Genomic DNA, 19621 nt, shown 5'->3' on the forward strand with positions numbered 1-19621 from the left:
AACACTACTGTATTTTAAGCTCCTTCCTTTTTTTTTTTCTTCCCCCTAATGCTTGTCCATTTATGTGTGTTTAAAATTAATGATTGCTGGAGAACTTCAAGAGTGATTTCTCAACACCCTTCAGCTGAATCCTGGGTTTTTACTCACCACAGCAGTTTGTATAGCTGCTTCATTCGCTGTGTTGATTTTTCTCTCCATGTGTTTCTAACAGGCTTCAGAAGTGGCAGGGAGAGGTTGGTGTGGGGTAAAGAGAGTGTACTGTGTCTGACGCATTGACTCTTGAGAGACTGAAGTCCTCCAGTGCAGTCATCCTGAGCTCTCACGCTGATCCAAGGTTACTGGCTGTGAAGTGTGTGCTCACCTTGCCAGTGTGAGCTCTTGTTTCACAGGGGAGGTGCCTGCAGTGCACCAAAACTCTCTGGTACAATAGGAAATCATCAGTGGTTAATTGCCGAGCATCCTCTGGCTTAAAGGTCCCCTGGAGAAGCAGCGGAAGCGTGTGGTCTGGCTGGCTGATGCAGGGGTGGGAACACGGGGTATGTGGGTTTAGCATGAAAGAGAAGGGGAAATCCGCTTGCGTTGCCCTCCTCACCCCGGTTCTCTTTGGGGTGGGCTGAGATGGCTTTCTCCTTGTGCCTGAAACGTGGGGAAGAGGAGGAATGAGAAAGTGAAGTGGGCTTAAATAGCTTCACGTTCACAAGTGTGTGAGTCATCTGAAGTGCTGTAATTAACCCGTATAGTTTTCGTGCCAAATGAAGAGGACCTAACTAGAGAGAGTTAGGCTGACGAGTTGGAAGGTATAAATGGGAACACAGATGCTGTGACAGACAAACCTACAGCTGTGGTAGGGCTGGGGTGTGGATGTCAGGCAAAGAGGGAGCCTGCTTCCATTGGTTGTCTTCTGAAGGGTTTCCCGCTGTTTCTAATAATTCTAGGACTGGCACTGCTCACACAAGGGGATGCTTGTCTGCTCTTCCGCCTTGCCTCAGATTGCCACAGCAGTTGTTTATCACAGGAGTTAGCTAGAAAGTTATTACAGACCACGTTTGTGGTGATTGAGAGATGCTGCTTTGTGTAGGCTCTTATCAAGCTTATCACTACTAGTTTCCATCCTGGGTTTAAAAAACATGTTATCTTTTTCCTGTTATAGCTCTAGTTTCTGGAAGCTCTCCCTAGACCATTCCAAGACCAGGTTCACATTTCTGCTCAATTCTTAAAAATGCTTCTTTTATTTTGGGAGGGGGAACCAACAATAAAATGCTCTAAGCATGTGGGTTTTGACAAATAACCGGTTCAGAAAGAATGGTGTAGCTTTTTAGTATATTTAACATTTTCTCATGTCTTTGAATTTGATAATGCTGAAGTATGTATCTTGCTGATTATCTCTCCTTGAAAATACAGTTTCTCTGAACCCCCCCCCCCCCACTCTCCCTCTAAAAATGCTCACAGTGGCTGACAAACCCGGGCATGGAAAAGTAACTGTTCTTGGAGGGAAAGGGAAAATGCAAAGCTCTGTGTTCCATGGAGCCACGGGAGGAGAACTGAGTTTTGTGGAACTGACTGATGTTCGTAGGAATATGATTTCTTTCCAGTGCAAACAACTTGGAAAGTTGATTCCTTAGCAGGGATGGCAATGTGAATGCCCCCAGCCTTTGACTCCGGTTCTTTTCCCCAAGTGCTGTTTGAAAATAAAACAGGCAGAGAGGGACAAATGTGATTTCGTTGTCAAAGTGCTTCAAAATCTGCTTTCTGAAGCTGCTGCCAATCCAAAGCAGTTTGTGTTACACAGCTATGGTTTGATTTTTAAAAAGGAGAAACAACTTCAATGTCCTGACAGAACTTTGTAGTTTTGCCTTCCTTTTTGGCTATTTGACATGTTCCTGAAGCAGCCTTTTTTTTGCTTTTACCTCTTTAGATTTTTTTGCAAGTTACCTTTTTTAAAATGTATTTTTAAATAATTAACTTTGAAATCAACCTTCATTTGCCGGCTGGTTGTGAGGCTTTTTAATAGCTCTTAAGTAGGACCTAGATACAAATGTTTCCACTGGAAGTACTTACCTACTTTTAGATCTAAACTGTTCTACACAATGTTTAGGCATTGAAAAGTATCAGAAGCAAGGAATGCCAAGGAAAAAAAAAAACCCTCAACAACAACACAGCTAAGGAAAAGCTAGGTTCATTGTAACTTACAAGTACAAACATGTCAAAATGGGTATCGCGTTTAAAACGTTCGGTGACTCAAATAATAACGTAGTATTAATTGAAATGCTAATGCTTCTGTGTATGGCAGTAGCATTACATTATTATGTAAATGGCAGACGTATCCCCGTGGTACAGAGGAAGAGAAATCAACACCTTTATTTTTTTTTTTCTTCCCAAGTTTACTATGGTAATTCACTGGGAAAGGATTCCTTGTGCCTCTGTTAAAGTGGAATATTAAGCAGTGCAGTTTTCTTCAGTATGGTGTATTCATTTCCAAACTGCTAACAGATACATTCAGGATCATGAGTATAATAGTAGGCTAGATTTGCAGTACAGGATAATGATACGGTAGTAATTGTTGCAATCATGTAAAACGTATGGCAGATGCTTTCAGAAGCTTATGTGTGTTGCTTTAATTGTTCAGAGGTACCAAAGCATCGGGTCAAATCCTTATCTTTCCAGGAAAAGATATAATAGCTGATAAATAACATTTTTTTTTTCAAGATCTCACAAGGCCCACGTCTAAATTTTTGCTGAAAAAGCAAACCACCACCACCCCCACTTTTGTGCTTGTTAACTGATGAATATTCTAACTTGTTACAGCATTTCCTTTTCTGTGAAGTACTGGACTGATTCCTCTGGACGTGTGTGTGTGTGTATGTGTACTACAAGGTGTGTTCTTACTCATGTTAGTTGCTGTAAAATGCTCAGGGTGCGGTGACTTCTCTGGCATTCTCCAGTGGAGATTTCCCGTGGCAGAGCTGCCAGGACTACCCACCACCCTGGTCTCCACAGCAGCAGCCCCTCAATGGGCACAGGGCTGAGGAGGTGGGAGAGTCCTCTGTGGTTCCATCCTTCCTGCACAGAGTTGGTTCAGGCTTGAGCAGTGACTGTGTATCCCTGCTGCAGGGATGATGGGCACCGCTGCTGATAGCCCATGGTTCTGGGCTCCTTGGGTGTCCTCAGGCTGTCCTCTGGAGAAGTAGGCTAAAACAGTAAGAAAAACCTGAATGTTTTCCCCACACAACTCTCTGTGAAATCAAAAAGCTTCAAAACACACCCCGGTCTGAAACCTTTTTTTTTCTCACTAGTGGCAGTGGTCTGAAATAGCTGTTACATTCTTAATCAGAAGGGGCTAGCTTTTTGACAGGGCAGGAGGCAGAGATGAGTTTACCAACCTATCTGGAGGATGGAAAACAGGAGTTAGACACATACTAGCAGGATTTTGAAGGCAGAAAGTGAGAATTTTGAGAAAAGAGAAAGATCAGGGAAGAAGTAGAAATGGAAATTTAAAGAGAAGTGGGAAAGCAGAGTTAGAAAACATTATCTTGTTATAGCACATCAGTTTGGAAACTAGATTAAATTTTGTATACCAGTGTGCTGGGCAGAAGTATCAGTTTTTATCAACTTGAAAGTTAGAAAAATGAGTATGACACGATTTAAGTACATTGTCTTATTGCCTTTGTGAAGACTAAAATTTAAAGAGTGTTTTCCTTAATCTTAAAAACGTGGTATTTAAAACAGTGGTGTCCTATAGAGTTTTGCGTCAGAGTAAGTGTTGATTCTTGGGTATGTATCCCAAAAGAAATCTACTGTCAGCACTGTGGTAAAATGGCCTATAAGTATTGTGTTTGGTTTTATTCCTAATGGACAATAAACTGTTTTCCTAAAGCTACTTGAAATAGTCCTTGTAAACTAAAGTGTCTGGATCAATTTCTCATTCACATCTTATTAAAACCCAGTGAGGAAGTTGGGAAAACATGTTTTTGATCAAAGTGCTGTATGAACTAGTCATCTACTCCATTAATCTTTAATCTGCTTCATAAAATTCCTGAGAAGAGCCCTGGTGGGTTCCTGCTTTCAGAGACAGCTTCATCCTGCCTGGATGCCAAACAGAGAGAGCAGTTCCACTGTGTGATGGGAGGACATGCAGGAGGTCTGTGGGACCTAGAGAAGAGGAGAAATCTGGAGGGTTTTGCTTCTCCCATGTTTATCTGACTCAGTTTCTTAGTGGACTATTAGAATTATTGAATTGTTTCCACGCGTAGCTGTGTGCATGCAAAATGGCTTGTGTATGCTAGTTTGTTCTGTGTGTTACTGCCTGGTTTGGTTTTTTTCTTGTGTCATGTTGTATATGACAACCTTAAATACCTCAGTAATGCTTGATGGAAACACCTTTTTCCCTGCCTCCCCCAAGGAAACAAATGTAGCTTTCAGAAGTGGGGAGCTGCTTGTTGGTTCTGGTGGTGGGCTTGGCTGGATGCTAGCTCTCAGCCAGCAATTCTGGAGGAGAAGTTAAGCTGCTGTCATTGTGTACTCCACTTTTCTATAAATATGGTTTAAACTTATATACAGGTTCTTTTCAGATCTCTCTTCTATCAAGTTTCTGCTGATGCATCTTAATAAGCAGGAGATCTCAGATCAGTATTTACAGCATCTGAGTCTGTGCTTTGTATATGCAGCTGTATCAAGACACATGGCTATGTGCTTTATAAGAAACTTACTCAAGGAGAGGTGTTATCTAGTGGTTGGCAATGGTAGGGGGATGTTTTGAGCACTGTTGTAAAAGCAGTAGTATTATGCTTTGGAGACATCAAATATACCAGTTTGTGACATGAAAATTAAAGTTTTACTGTGGAAATAAATATAGGAGAAGTGGCCACCACAACATAAAGCCTCCCCGGAGCAAGAAACCAGCTGCCTGTGTGCTGGAGGGATGATACCATGAGAGTAAGAAGTTGTGCTTCAAGTGATAGGAGATGTCAGTGTGGGAGATGGTGTACCAGCTGATTAAAGACTGTAAGGAGACAGGCTACGTGGCTGAGAAAGCTGGTAAGTGATGTTAGTCTGGTTGCACCAGCAATCTAGCCCAAAAGAGGGTAGGAGAATGAAGTCCTCGTCCATAGTAACGGAAAGTTATTAGCTGTTCTTAAAGCAGGGGTTTTTGTGACTTAGGGGAAAGCTAGCGGTCTCAGTGGGATCCTGGTGGACAAATATCCTTGCAGGGGAGGAGGCCATCGGATCTGTCACTGATTGTCACTCCTGTTGGTAGCCTGGGTGGTGGTGGGAAGGGATGCCCTCACCCCAGAGGTGAGCTCCTGACCCTCAGGATGTGCTGGTGGCTGCATGAGGGCCTCTGCTGCACTTCCTGTGTGGATGGTCTTGTGGCTCTGAATGCAGTGTTATTTAAAAGGAGCAGGCTCCTGTAACAATTTAAGTGGAAAAACAAGACTAATGGCCAAATTTGTACTCTCCATGTTTTTCACTAATCACGAAAAATAGCATTTGCTTCTCCATCCTCCTGGCTTTCCAGTCATCATATAACTGCACTGACTTTTCCTGATGGCTTCTTGTGTCTAATCATTAATGAAGCAGACGAGTATATTTTATTTTATCCTGCATGAGCTTCTTTTTGTCACTCATTCTTGTTTCCCTCCACTCCATTTCCACTCCAGGCAAAAATTATTTCCAGCTGAGAAGGGCTGGATGCGTGTCATTCCAGAGCAATTGTAAATGACCCTACAGATTTGCTTGCAAAAAGCAGAACATATTTCCCCTCTGTGCACACCCCCTTTTCCCAAGTAGAATGCATGCGAGAAAGGTCATACAGGGCCAGTCCTGAGGGGTGCCTGTCCCCATACCCCCTCCCCAGAGCAGCAGCCAAGAGCAAACATCTGTAGGGGAGAATAGGAATGGGTGAGCAGGTGATGCTTCTCATGAAGGTCTTTTAAAGATGTTTTGCCAGGTCTCCCTCTGAGGTGTAAGTGATGTGACAGAAGGACGTTAATCATTAAGAAGCAGATATTAAGTCTGTGGGATGAACAGACCCCTTTTCATTTTCCTCTCAAACTGTTTTGATGGGAGTCTTGATTACAGACAAGGTAAACTTGTTTGTACTTTATTCATTAATAACAAACTATAAACTGCCCTGCCTCCCCTCCCCACAGGCAAGGCACTTGAGGAGATTCCAGGCAATTAAAGCACTTAAGACAGTAATTACAGTCAAATATACAACAAAAATAAAATCACTGCACATGACTCTCTTTTTATGCTTGGTTTTGTTCTCTGCATTTATTAAACCACAATTCTTGCCTCACGATTGAACAGGAATCTCTCAATTGGCAATACCAAAGTGTGCAACAAGTTTTCTTTAGTTCAGCTGGCTATTCGGTAACCTTTTTCAAGGTCTGGCTGGTGAATTCTTCACAGCTTTGACACTCCTGCTTTTTAGATGCACACAGAGCTGACGCACCTCTCTGTCTTAGCACTGATTGCTAAGACAGAATTGAATGCCAATTGTCTCCTGAAACTTTCCCTTTCTTCTCCAATTTTCGTATTGTACAGGGAGTAGCGTCTCTCTGGTTACTGTGATGTTTAGGAGGGGAAGACCAAAATAGACTGAGTCATCAGGTAATAATCCATGCTTGCCTTCAAATATTTAAATATTTAAATCTAGCTGATGCATTTCTAAACTTCAGGAACAAGTGTCCACAGACTTGACTTGTTGTGAACCTATTTAATGAGTTAGTGTCCTGCAGCAGAAACTCGTGTGTATGCCAGCGCAACGTGTTTTTAAAGTGAAATTCTTAGTGGCTTCTATATTCCAGATAAAATACGCTTTAAAAAGACAGAAATGGAGCTGTAATGAGATCCAGCTGGTGTGCATAAACCTTTCACATTACATTACATAATTAAGTTGGTAAGTAATGTATGGGGAAAAGTTCTTGTTGCTTTTTCTTTTGTACCGGAGTTTTACAAGGCTGTATAAATACTGTAAGTATTTAATGGGGGAAATGCAGGATTAAAAGCAAACGGCGGATGATGTATGGCACAAAAATGTCATAAACCAAATATGTAATATTACCCTTTTCAGTATTTAATATTAAATGACTGAACCTTGGCAGTGTTTTGAATGTCACCTACTTTCATAAGAACAGCTTCCAGTTGCTTGGTTAGATGAATGTGACTAGTTTAAAGGCAGATCATTTTATGCTGGATGATACCAGAGCATGGATTCCTCCTGAGTGATGTTTTGATGGATCTTTAAATTCATCAAAATCTATGTTGCTGTGGTATTCAAAGCGGGGTGCAGGGTCACAGACTCCTTATCATAACTTAAAAACCTGTTCTCCTTTTACCAAACTGTAATTACAGAAACATAAACTACATCTTAATTTATTTTGATGGTCGAGCATGGGAGAGGAATGTGGGAAGGCATTCTTTGTGCCGCCGTCAGTTTACTTGCTTGCTTTACAGTTGTTTCATAAACATCCTAGAAAGTTCTTGAAAATACCAAACGTGGAATGTGCCAAAAACGGTTAAAATGCAAGACTTTGTCCTCTGAGAGACATGCCCTGGCAAATCTGAGCTTGATGTTACTGCCTTCGGCTGCCCTCCTCTTGTGTAGAAGGCTTTTGCTCCCTTGCAAAGTCAGCAAAAGGTACCATGTGCCTGTGCTCAGCAGCTACAGCAAGCCTCAGTCAAGGGATTAGTGTTTTTTTGGGTGCTGTCATTATCGTTGGCGATCGGAGCTGCCACATTTAGTCTGTGAACTGGAACAGAGGCATGGGCATATGTTCTGTTTGGCCAGCCTTGCTACAGGGCTGGTTGCCTTGAGGAGGGGAGTGGTTAAAAAAAGAGCAGGCCTGAATTGCACGGGTGTTTGCTGTGTGGTGGCAAGTTGGAGCCCTCAGCTATCCCTGTTTAAAAAGAAGGGTCAGGCAGGTATAGGAACTTATGCAAAGCTTAGACTGTTCTTCTTGTGAAGAGCAGCATTCACAATAATTGTCGCTTTTACTAATGAACTGATCTATTTGAGATGTCTCAGTGCCTGCTAAACAGTTAAAATGACAACTTAATTTCAGGATGCTGTTACCAAGGTAGATACATTGACCTCAAGCTCTTTGGGAGTAGGAGGGAAAGATGTATTGTCGTGTGATTTCCATAGCAAATATATTCCACTTAGGCTCCCTTCTATGGAAGGGAAACCAAATTTTGAACTAGAAATAGACTTTCACTTGCCTGAGAATTATTCAATGAGAGGTGAAAGGAGCATTCAGAATGTAAGTGAATGACAAATATATTTTGGTTTTGTGGCTTTGTAAGTTCCCATAAATCAGTCAGCAAGTTTCCAGTTGTGACAACCACATGTCCCTGACATTGCAGCCACTGCAAACTCAAGTGAAGGGTGGAATCAACTCATAATAAAGAGTGGCAAGTCAAATAAGTGGCATTTAAAAAACCCAAAACCCAGGGTACTGTCTTGTGGATTTCTGACTTAATTTTTTTGCAGGCTGTCAGTACACCAACAGAATCTAAATTGCCTTGGCAGGACCTCAGCTTGCCCCTCACTACTGGGTAAAGCAGCAAGCAAAAATCCATTGTGGGACTTTGTGGGGGAAGAATGGGCTGAAGACCTTTAATGGCTTGTTCATAAGGATTTGACATGGCTCAGTAGCTTGTGATCCTTGTTTTTAAGGAAGTGCTGGTGTTAATGAGCATTTATTGTAAAATATGGAAGAGAAATGAAGACAAAGTGGTGATGATGAGTGATGCTCTGATTTTCCTCTCTGCTTTGCGGGGCTGAGGTCTCCATTGCTCTTGCTGAAGTCAGCACGAGGGGTGGTGTCACACTGCTGGGTGACTGGCCCATCTTGGGGTTTCCAGTGAAAGTGAGCCCTGGACACACAGCCTGGTGCCACCCAAACATCCCAGATTAAAAAAAAATGAGGATAAGGGAATATTGCTACTCGGCAGTCTTGGATTGCTTGGCAGGTCTGTGCTTCTCTACAGCTTCTTGCTGTGTACAGGACTTGTGAATAGCTGGAAGACCTGCTAAAGCAGTGGGAGCAGTGGTTGGAGGTGCTGATAGGGATGTCTGCAAGCACCCAACACCTTGTGTGCTCCTACTGCGTGAAGCAGCTTTCCTGGGAATGAGGTGCAAGCTCCCTTCAGCCTCGGAGCAGCCAACTTCAGCTCCTTGTCGGACTCTGTCCAAATGCTGGCCTGAACCGACCCTGCTTGGCTTGCAATCCAATGGGATCGTGGTGCAGGGGGAATGAAAGGCACTTTGTTCTCCATCATAGATATGCTGCGATTAAACTCGATAGTCATGAGGCTGGATTTACTGCTGTGCTCTCGCTCTTTTGCATTGCACAACAGCACAAGCACCCAGAGAGTGAGCGAATTTGATCCGTCTTTCCTCAGGATTGTGAAATTCTCCTTCTGTATAAATTTGCTGGCTGAATTTTAAGCATGGTTTATAAAAGGAGCCACAGATATTTTTTACTTATAATAAATATGATTTCCCTTTCTGTGGGGCTGCAAGACAAATGTTCTTGGACTGCAAGGTAACTTTTCCAGGGTGCTATCATTTATAGTGTTTTGGATCATCTTTCCTGCTGCACAGTTACTTACTGAACCATTTAACTGATAGGCAAAAGAAAAATACTGTTTCTTCAGCATTTGGCTTGCAGAGCAAGAAAGGCATTTGTTTTGTACTGTTCAGGAGCTTTCTCAAATTGTCTGAAGTCTGCTGCTGTTCTTATTTTTGGTCCATTTCTTTGGTCTGCTCTAGACTTTCTTTTGCTAATCTGCTGCCTGAAATACTCTTTGTTCAGGAAAGCAAGTCTCTTTCTGTTGTAATCAGGGCTAGGAATTCAGCTGCAGGGTCACTCTTGGTGCTGTAGAGTTCACTGACCACGTTTTGCTTCTGGCAGTCCTAGCTTTGGCCCCTTTACACAGATCAATGCCAGGCTAACCCCATTTATTGCTACTACTGAATCAAAACTCTGCTTCTCCTATTTAATTTAGCTCAAAATAGATGTAATGCAAACAAGCATCAGCATGGCAAAAGAGCCAGAAGAAGGAGGAGAAGGAAAACAGCACTCAGGTTTTTTCTGAATTCAAGACACCAAATGGTGCCAGGCTTCAGAGAGCAGGAATTAGTTTCCACTGTATCATTAGACCCTTTATAAAAATCGATTGTCATCAGTGATTCTAATTTGCATGCGAGTATCAGAGTTTATTTGATTGTCTCCAGTTCCTTTTTTGTGTCTAAAACCATTTCTAATGTAAATGCTACAGCGTAAGCTCAGCCACATGTTCAGATTTCTTCTGGTTTTCCTAGTCCCAGGGATGAATCCCTGGGTTTCCTTCATGGTGCTCCCCACTAAGTGAACCTCCATCCTTTCTGCTTTTTTTTGCCTTCCACCAGCCTCCACAGCTTCATCCTCCTAGAAACTTCCAGACTTGCTTGTGGTCAAGTGAAGTTGCTGTTGGCAGGAGCATGTTAATCTCAGTGATTCTCCTTGGTGCTGAGCACTCTGTGAGGCTTGTCACAGTGCGATGGGTTAAGAGCAATACAAGGTTTGTCTCGGTATCTGTGGCACACCTCAATACGAGAAAGCGTTGGGATCCTCAGGACCTTACCTGGAGTTTAGATGACGGGACCTTTATGGTTTGGTTGGCATCCAGCCACAGTTCCCGGACAGGGCTGGAGTTATAAATTCCACTTGCCACACCTCATTCCACACTGCTTGTCAAATATGTGGAATAAGGTGTACACATACCCTCACCTGTTGTTGTCTCCTGGTTGAAGCTCTGTTTGCTGTGCAGGGCAGCGCAGGTGGAGATCATGAGGTTCGGTGTTTCTGCTCAAAACTGAAACAATCTAACCATGTATTCTTCCACTCTACCACCTCTCCCCTCCCAGAAAAACCTCTCCCCAAACTAATCCCCTTCAGTTCTTTGACTCCAGGATAGTGTTCAGCAGAAATGAAGTGCGCAGTCGAGTGTGTCTGTAATGAGATGGAAGATGGCTGCCACGAGACACATCCCTAACTTAGGGACTGATGCTGAAGTTAATTCCTGCTGCCCATTACAAGCTGGTCAGCACAAGACCCCTGAAACCTTTCCTGTTTGTTTCAAATGCTCTCTTATTTCTGATGTTAACAATCCATCTGTTCCTGAAGGCAAGCTTTTCAGTATTTGTTCCAGAGGGGAGGCCAGAGCCTGTCAAATGGGGTTTTTTTTTGTGTTTTGTTGTGTTTAAGTACTTTTTATTACACCACCCTTCTCCACGCTCTTACCAATTAAATTTCTCTTCCTTCTACTGCCTTCCCTTTTCTTTTCTTGCAGGGCTTTGCTGTTCCAATGGGCAATGCTTTAGTTTGCCACTCCATATACATGCTTTGTGTCTGTTGTCTCCTTTCCTTGCCCCTTGCAGGAACACTGGTGCTTCATCTTCCCTGCTTTCCTGCCCTTCCACACCAGGGAGGGAGCTGATGATTTCCTGCAAGGTTCCTCTGGGCAGGAGATGAGCATTAAGACACAAGCTGTAAGGCTTTCCTAATGTTTCCCTCAAATGTACCTGGTTCTAGATAAAAATCCTTTGCAGACTGTATCTCCAAGATTTTTATCTGGAATTGGTCTTTTAAAGATGCATTACTGTGTGCAGCTGGCCCTTTATCTGCTCCTTTACCCATCAAGTCCTCATCTTGTGATGGTTTCTTCCACTTTTCAGGTCTCTGTTGTAATGTAGTGGATTCTTTGCATGTGACTTGAAATCATTTCATTGTAGTTGTTGGTTGTGTCTACCTGACACCTTCTACCGTTGATAGTCAAACTGCTCTTTTAAAGTTTGGGGACTTTAGATACTTCCAGACCTTGTAGTCTTGATTCTTTAAAGTTGTGTTTTGTCTATTGCAGAAGCCAGGTGTAGCTCAGAGTTGTCAGTTTGTCAGTTTGGCCCATTCCCCTTATTGGCATGGTCTTACTATTTATTACCACTCGGTATTTGGTGGGTTTGTTTTCTCTAGGTTCAGTTAGATGAAGTCTTCCCTCCTATCCCAACAAAAGATTTCTTTAAATATTATTTGGAGTGCGGATAATTTCTTATAAAGCTTACTGCCTTATCAGTTGTTAAATCAGCTGAGCAAAGCCTCTCAGAAGGGGCCAACTTCTGTGGGCCCCTGTTACTGAACAGCCTACGAAAGGAGAAATTTCCTACCTAAATGCTTACCCCATGGTGGTTAGTCCAGCTGTGGCAAGTGACAGTGTGTGTCCTGGGTTGTCTCACTATAACTTCTATATGTTTTAATAATAAAATAACTGCATTTTTTGTTTAGTTGTCATTTTCTTGGGGAAGCTGCCAGTTGCCGTTTTAATTTTGAGCTGTCTCTCAGAATCATCTAATGATGTGATTCTTCTCTAGTGTTGGCTTCTGTGTCATAACACAGCTATATGTGCTATCAGTTTATGTTAATGTGCCTTTATTTCTTGCTTTTCAGTTTTATTGAAATGTGTTGCACGTTGGAGACGATAAAAGCCAGTAGCTAGAGAAAGCGAGATCAGCGTTTCTTCTTGATTGACAGACATCGTGTTTTCTGCTTCTTTAATTTTTTTCAGGTTCTTTTGTTGTCCATGAACTGGACACGTTTGCATGTTAGTCATGACCAGAGAAGCACAAACATGCAGACTTAGAAACAGGCTGTGCCATCCAAAGCAATGTATATAGTGTAGGATTTCATTTGCTGTTCAACGGTTATGTCTGTTGGGGTGTTGGGTCAAGTGAAAGCCTGTTAATATAAAACTGAGGGGTTTACTGAGCTAGATAGCACAGGTCATTCTGTCTACAGCTAGATTGTGGATTGCTGCTTCATGAGGTTGGTGGTGGCAATGATGGCTTCCGTTAGCATATAGCACGTGGTTATATAGATTTGGGGTTAATCTGCCCTTGTGGGCTGAAATTAGCTGCCAAATGGATGTTTTTATCATACAGGCTACAATGACTACTTGGAGAAATCCCTACAGGTCTCAAAACAATAATAATCAAAATTGTATTTCTTAGCCTTGGATCCTAAAGTATCTTTTACACATAATGGAATCAAACAAACCAAGTCTAAAATATGCTTTGTTCATATGCCATATAGCTGTCGTCTTGCCAAGCGCTCTTCTTGCTTTCCAGAGCCTTTCCTCAAATCCCATCCTTTAACAAAATAATATTGCCGTTTGACCCCCATAGTCGTGTGCCTACCATTCCTTTTTCTCCCTTCATCCCTAAACGTTTTCCAAGCATCTAAAAAAACCTCAAAAACCAGAAAAGAGGTAAAACACACTAAAGATCTTTAAGCATTACTGCATTGTAGGAGTCCTTTTGAATTTACGCATGACTACAGTCAGCTTAATTTAGGACTGCAGCCCCTCACAGCTGCCAAAAAACCATACCTATCCCCCCGAGGTACTTAAATTCCAAAGATGGACAGATGTTAGTATGGGACAGGGGTGGGGAAGTATCTGGGCTACTGACAGTTTTCAGTCCAGGCCCCATGAGCCATGTGGATAGCCCATTTCCAGAGCTCTGGGGAGGTCCCCATCATTGTGTGCTGCCTTGTATGTGTATTTTTAGCAGGAGGCTGTTTCCTGTCCCTGCACCGCGAGCATCTGTGTGGTGCTACGCCGCCTGTCCTGAGGTGTTAAGTAACCCATGTGCATTTTGAAATAGCTAACGATAATATGATTTCTTTCATGATAGTGTTTGGACTTTTTCATTCCCCTGCTTGTTACGAAATCTGTAGGCTGATAATTTTAATGGGAGTTACAAGAGGAGAGGAAAAAGTCCCAGCCGGCCCTGGAAATGGATGGGATCATGGTAGAACGGAGTAAACACGCCGTCCTGCAGTCCGTCTTAACAAGGACTTCCAAAAAGCCTGTCACTTCAGTAAGTTCAGCTTTTACCCTTTCCTTGCACTGTTCTCCCTCTTGGCAGTCTCTGTCCCTCCGGTGTGGCTTCAGTAGACGATTTCTTTTCTTTGAGAGAGGTAGGATCGTTGGTTTGCTCAAGTCAGCTTCAGAGACCTGCTGGGAGGGGAGGTGGATGGGAGAAAGGAGGAAAACCCAGCAATGATGCAGAGCACCTGGAAATTGGTCCTTCTTTTTTTTTTTTTGCCTGTAGCATTATATGGCATCGATGCTGGGGTGAGGGATGTATAGTTTAAGATTACCGTTTCATACCGTATTTCTACATCTCTACCAAGCTGAACTGTAACTGACAAATTTGCAGTTCTGGTTACATCTTCATTGTAAATTAGGTAATTATGAATGTATGGCTTGAAAGCCCTTTTTTCTGCAGTTAGGTTATAGATGAAGCCATCTATCTGTTTTATTGTCTAGTCTCGTAATTACTAAGTGGACGCAATGTCTTCAAAAGTTACGATTCAGTCTGAGAATATTTTATTATTGGTTGCTGCAAGAAACATCTGGAGAGTGCTTAAAGCTCTTATGTGTTACAGCATTTCAAAGACACAGGTTTATTGGATCCTTGTAATTTGTCCCTTTCCTTTTTCCTCTTTATATAGCAGGGAGAGCTAATAGAGGCTTTCTTGGTTAAATCTAGTGAGGTGATTCCAGGTATAGAATTCTTCAGATAATCTGAAGGTGGATAATTTTTTGTTGTTGTTGTTGTTTGCATGAAGTAGCTAATGTTCTGTTGATACATCCCCAAATGCATCTTCTCTAGATAGGTCAGTATTATCTCTTTTTGCTGCTAGGCAAATTAATAAACCAAATTTAAAAAGTGCAAAGGAAAGCAGGCGGCTGGCTGATTCAAAGGGAGAGGCTATGTTTTTCATCACCACCCTTTCAAAGCCTCTCTGAATCAAAAGAACCATTGGATTGCGAAGGCAAGACCTATGCCACACCAGAAGCTCCCAGTTCAGCAATTTTCCCAGGGTAAAATTATAACTCATGTTTCCTCAGCACAGGCTGTAACTGGCAGCGTTCCTTCTACTTCTAAGGGTGAAATTGCTGGGGGGGGAACAGACATCTAATGTGCCTCTGGAAGTTTTACAATGGGTGTTAGCCTCCCTTTGTGGAAAGGTAGATGTTCTTCTGGAACATACCCAAGGGCAGGTGCTATTCAAACTGGAGTGTAAATTAACTTCAAATAAAGCAGCACAGACTTATTTTTGTTCAGTTTGAGAGTCAAATTTAAAGAAGAAAAACCTATTTCTCAAATTCTGGCAGTTCATGACAATCTTCCAGTTACCCCACTGAAGTCTGCGTTTTTTACGGGTCTTTAATATCTTCAGATACAACTGCAATTCAAGGTGTTAGTCTTTATTCACCTACTACTGATAGGATCTTAACTTGCAAACAAAATAGATTTTAGCAGTGCTTGGGTTTTAGTATGGCTTCTCCCCAGAAGATTACTGGACACGTTGCAAACTCAGTCTGAGAAGAATATAACTGGTTGGGTTTTTTTTCCCACCCAAATTTTGACACCGTCTTTAAGAATTTGTTTAACTTTGCATTCAGATGTATCAGTGTGGTTCTGGCAAACAGGAGTCTCTTAAGCCCAGGAGGGAGTGGTGGTTTTTTCTTGTCCTTTTCTTATGTAAAGACTCTTACAAAATATTCGTGGAGTGCCTACTAGAAGTAGATAAAAGGCAACAGCAATTGAGTGAGATGTCTGACCAAAAATTACATTATTAATATGTCTCAACCTACGCGGTGTCCCCCTGGGAACAGCTGAAAGATGGATTCTAGTGTTCGGAGCTCCGCCATCCCTTCCTGTGTCTTTTCCTTCAAACCCCACATACATACGTAGGGTGGGAATGGCTGTAGAATGGCAGGCCTTGCTGGTGCAGGAGGTGATCTGGGAGATCCTCCATCTTCATAGAGGCAGTGGGAGCTGTTGGCTGCTCTTTGCTGGGCTATATTCCCAGCAACTGGGGAGAGCTGCCTGAGCAGCTGCCTCTTTCAGTGGGGAGGTGCAGGCTCTGGATGGAGCCCTGGAGTATATAGGTATGTTATCTCTTTGGATCGATGCTGCTGCTCGCTGGAATGAATGAAGCCTTGTGTGGAGGAGAACTGGTCTGTCATCTCAGTCCTTTGCCAAAAGGTGAAACTCCCTTGGTGTGCGTGCTTTCGTATCGAGTACAGGTACATTCACGTCGTCTCTGCTACCCGAGGTTTGATAGAGGTAAGAGAAGGAGAGACCTATTTTCCAGGTTTAAAGGAAAGTAAATGAAACTGTCCTCGGGGCAGCAGAAGCAAAGACTTTTGTATCAGCTGTAGAGTTGTGGGCAGAGCTGCCAGGCTGCTAAAGACTCTGCAGACCTGGCAGCTGCTTTCCCAGGGACTGCTCATCTTTTCAATAGCGTTTCTTTGTGGGTTTTTTTTTCTTTTCCTTTTTCAAGTGTCCACAATGGTTGCAGCCTCTCTGCTGTGACTGAGGGATCTCTTGGCACTTACCGACTTGTAATAGTTCCTGGGGTATGTGACAGGATCCTGCTTTTGCCTGTGAGAATAATCAAGGCTGAGTGAAGGTGACTGAGGTGCTTCGCTACCTCATGAAGTATTTTTTGCTGGGCACGTCCAGTTAGAGAAGGTTCAGGCTGGAGAACTGTGCTTCCTCGAGGTCACTCCCTAATTTTATTGCTAGTTTGAATGGGAATGGTGCAGAACAGACGAGCTCCTGGTGGAGCAAGTGGCCTGAAATGCCAGGTATCCAGTCCGTCCCTATCATAGGACACCATGAGAAGCAGCACAGCAGGTCTGTTGACCTTTGGTCCGATGTCCTCCTGTGTCTAAATACTGCGTCCTCCAGCATGGTTAGGGGATGTTTTTGCCTGCTGCATCCTGGAGTAAACACCCTGTGATTATAGAGTGTTGGGTGGGCAGCGGTGTGCTGGGCAGTAATTGAGAGCAGCTTTCAAATCCGGTTTTGCTTGTAAGTTAAATGGCTGCTCTTACTGGCCAAAAATCGAATCAGCAGCATGTCCAAAGACTGCAGAAAGTCATCTACTTCCATTATGAAGGCCAAAGTGGCTAGGGAAGTGTGTGTGTGTTTGGGGGATGTGGGGGTGTGTGTAGTGAATCTGGGCTGGACCCCCAAATTATATGTGGATTTTTTTTTAATAGCACAATGGACTGGATATTTGCCAAAGATCTTGCTTGCATTATAGTCTCAAGTCCTGGCAGCCACACTTACCACTTGCTTGACCCAAAGCATAGAGGGTGTGCACGGCAAGAAATGGGTAGGCAGTGCAGAAGAACAGAGCTTCACTTGCAGGACCTGAGAGTAATAAATGAAAGCATTTGGGCTGGCCTCAGCACTGCATACCCAAACAAGCAAGGAGCTGAGTTAATACTCCTTATAGAGTATTAACTATATAATTATTAATTATAGAATATCTTGCGGAAAGCTTTAAACTTTTGTCTGTATTCCAGGCTTAGGGGAATCCTCTTCAGAAAAGTTTATAAGCACTTGAGAAGATACATCCTGTATCTGTAAACTTGACCTTTCCCAGGTTTTGGACTTGCCTTCACTGCAGTACTGGTATTAGTACAGGTGCTCATTTGACTCCTGCCCTTATCCCTAAATACTTTTTCTGCAATTAATTCGAGATTTTATTTTAAACTCTTGGTGGCCATTTCTGATGAAAGTATGGCTAGACCTGTTCTGCTGAAGCTAGTTGTCTGCTGCAGACTCAGCTACTTGGCATTGGGATTCTCAAAGTGGCTTCAAGTTCTTGTCCAAGGGCATTCTTAATTGTCCTAAGTCTACAGGTAGACAGTGCTCTCCATCCAGCACAAATACCTTGCTTCCTTCAGCACCTTGCCTTGCATTTGGTTTGCTGCACCTATGGCATTTATTCTAGGTCCTGATCAGCTCTGATGAAATCCCAGCATGGCTCGTTTTACCAAGGAAATGGAACTGCAATCTCCCCGGCACTCGCAGCATTGAGCGGGTGTATGTGCTCAGCAGCGCTGGCGTCTTGAGGAGGCGGCTGTGAGCAGCCAGCATGCAGGATGTGGAGCAATGGATCCCCATCTCAAGGGCTGGGATCAGTGCTCCACCCTGGGGCTGGTGCTTCTGGGACAAGGAGGATGGAGCAATTAATTGCCCTGTCAGGTAAGTCACAAGTGCTATAGCCACTCTGGTGTGCCAAGAGGTCCATCATGGCCTTTGTGGGCTTGATCTGTGTCCTGCAATAGCCCAAATACAGAAGACAGCCTAATGCAATTTGAAAATTGGTCCTCACACCTCCAGACAAAGGTTTCAGCCAAGTCTTTGTCTCATGATGGCCTGTACCTTACACCCTGGCTATGATGGGCCCCTCTGGGTATCTCTGTCCCCTCTCTCAGGAAGCCTTGTGGCATCCACCTTTCTAAAATGCACTGCTGCATGTATTTCTGCACATAATGCATGGCCCTGCTGGTGGAAGGAATGAATTGCTTGGTGTAGTAGTAGGTCTGCTGTGCTTCAGTGCTTCAGTATCTCAAGTAAACTTTCCTGACTCCTCAAGCTCACCTCTGTATAAGGTGATTTGACCTCTGTCACATGCTGACAGACGTTCAGGATTTAAAATGCGACTTCTCCAGAGGTCTAAAATAATAATGCTGGTGCTACCATCGAGTCTCAGGGGACCCACTATATCTCTGCTTACTGTGGCACTAAATTGCAGCTGATAGTGTTTTGGGCCTGTTTCTCATGCAGCACTCAAACACAATTGTTTTGCAGTTTTGCTTTACAAACACAATTTGTAATGTTCAGTGTCAGCAATTCCAAAGCTCGCAGCTGTGAGGGAAAGAGCGGTTGGATTATATTGATGAAAGGCAAAACATGACCATACAATTGGCATATTTTTGCTGGGGAAAATGATGCACTATTTCTTTGTTTTGCAGACCCAGTGGTACCAGTATAGCCCAACGGTCTCCTCTGAGGGCTACCAGCCATCAGTATAAGGGTGAATAAGTGGAAGAAAAGGCACGGATACACTCAGGTGTGAAGACTTTTTGCCAAAGATCTGGGCAGCTCCTTTGTGCTTCTGCACCCTTCAGAGCAAAAGTGAAGAGAAGGCACTGCAATGGCACACATCCCTTAAAAGACAGAAATGATACTTGTATGTTCTGCACTGTGGACATGGTCATCTTTGACCACCTTGCAGGGTTCTGTCTGAGGGACCAGAAGAGCCTGTTGTCATCTGTGGATGCAGTATACCAAGGCCGCAGCCAGAGAATTTGGTGTGAGGGTGTTGCTGGCCCAGTGAGGTGCCTAAGGTGGGGCTTTCCCCTTCCATCAAGATGAACACCTGGGCTTCCTGGATATGAAGTCTGTATCTGCCTGTTTGCTACACCTTCCAGAAGTGTTTGTACTGAACTGATACTGTTTATGTTGAATAAATGCTTTCTCCTGTCTCTTTGTTGTGGCGACTGTTTTTGCTGAATTGAAAGAAAGTGAGGGCTACTTGTTTAAGCCTTGTGGTGAGATGATTGTGGTTTTTTAATCTTTAATGAAATGTTTGTTTTGAAAACGTGCGTCCTCAAAATGGGGACACTTGTGCAGGAGTCAAATCTGAGAGTAGTCCTAATGTTCCTGGTTTGGATCAGGGACTTGAACTGGGCTTTCCCACAT

The sequence above is a fragment of the Gallinula chloropus genome (assembly GCF_964237585.1).
Source record: "Gallinula chloropus genome assembly, chromosome: 2".
Taxonomy (NCBI): domain Eukaryota; kingdom Metazoa; phylum Chordata; class Aves; order Gruiformes; family Rallidae; genus Gallinula; species Gallinula chloropus.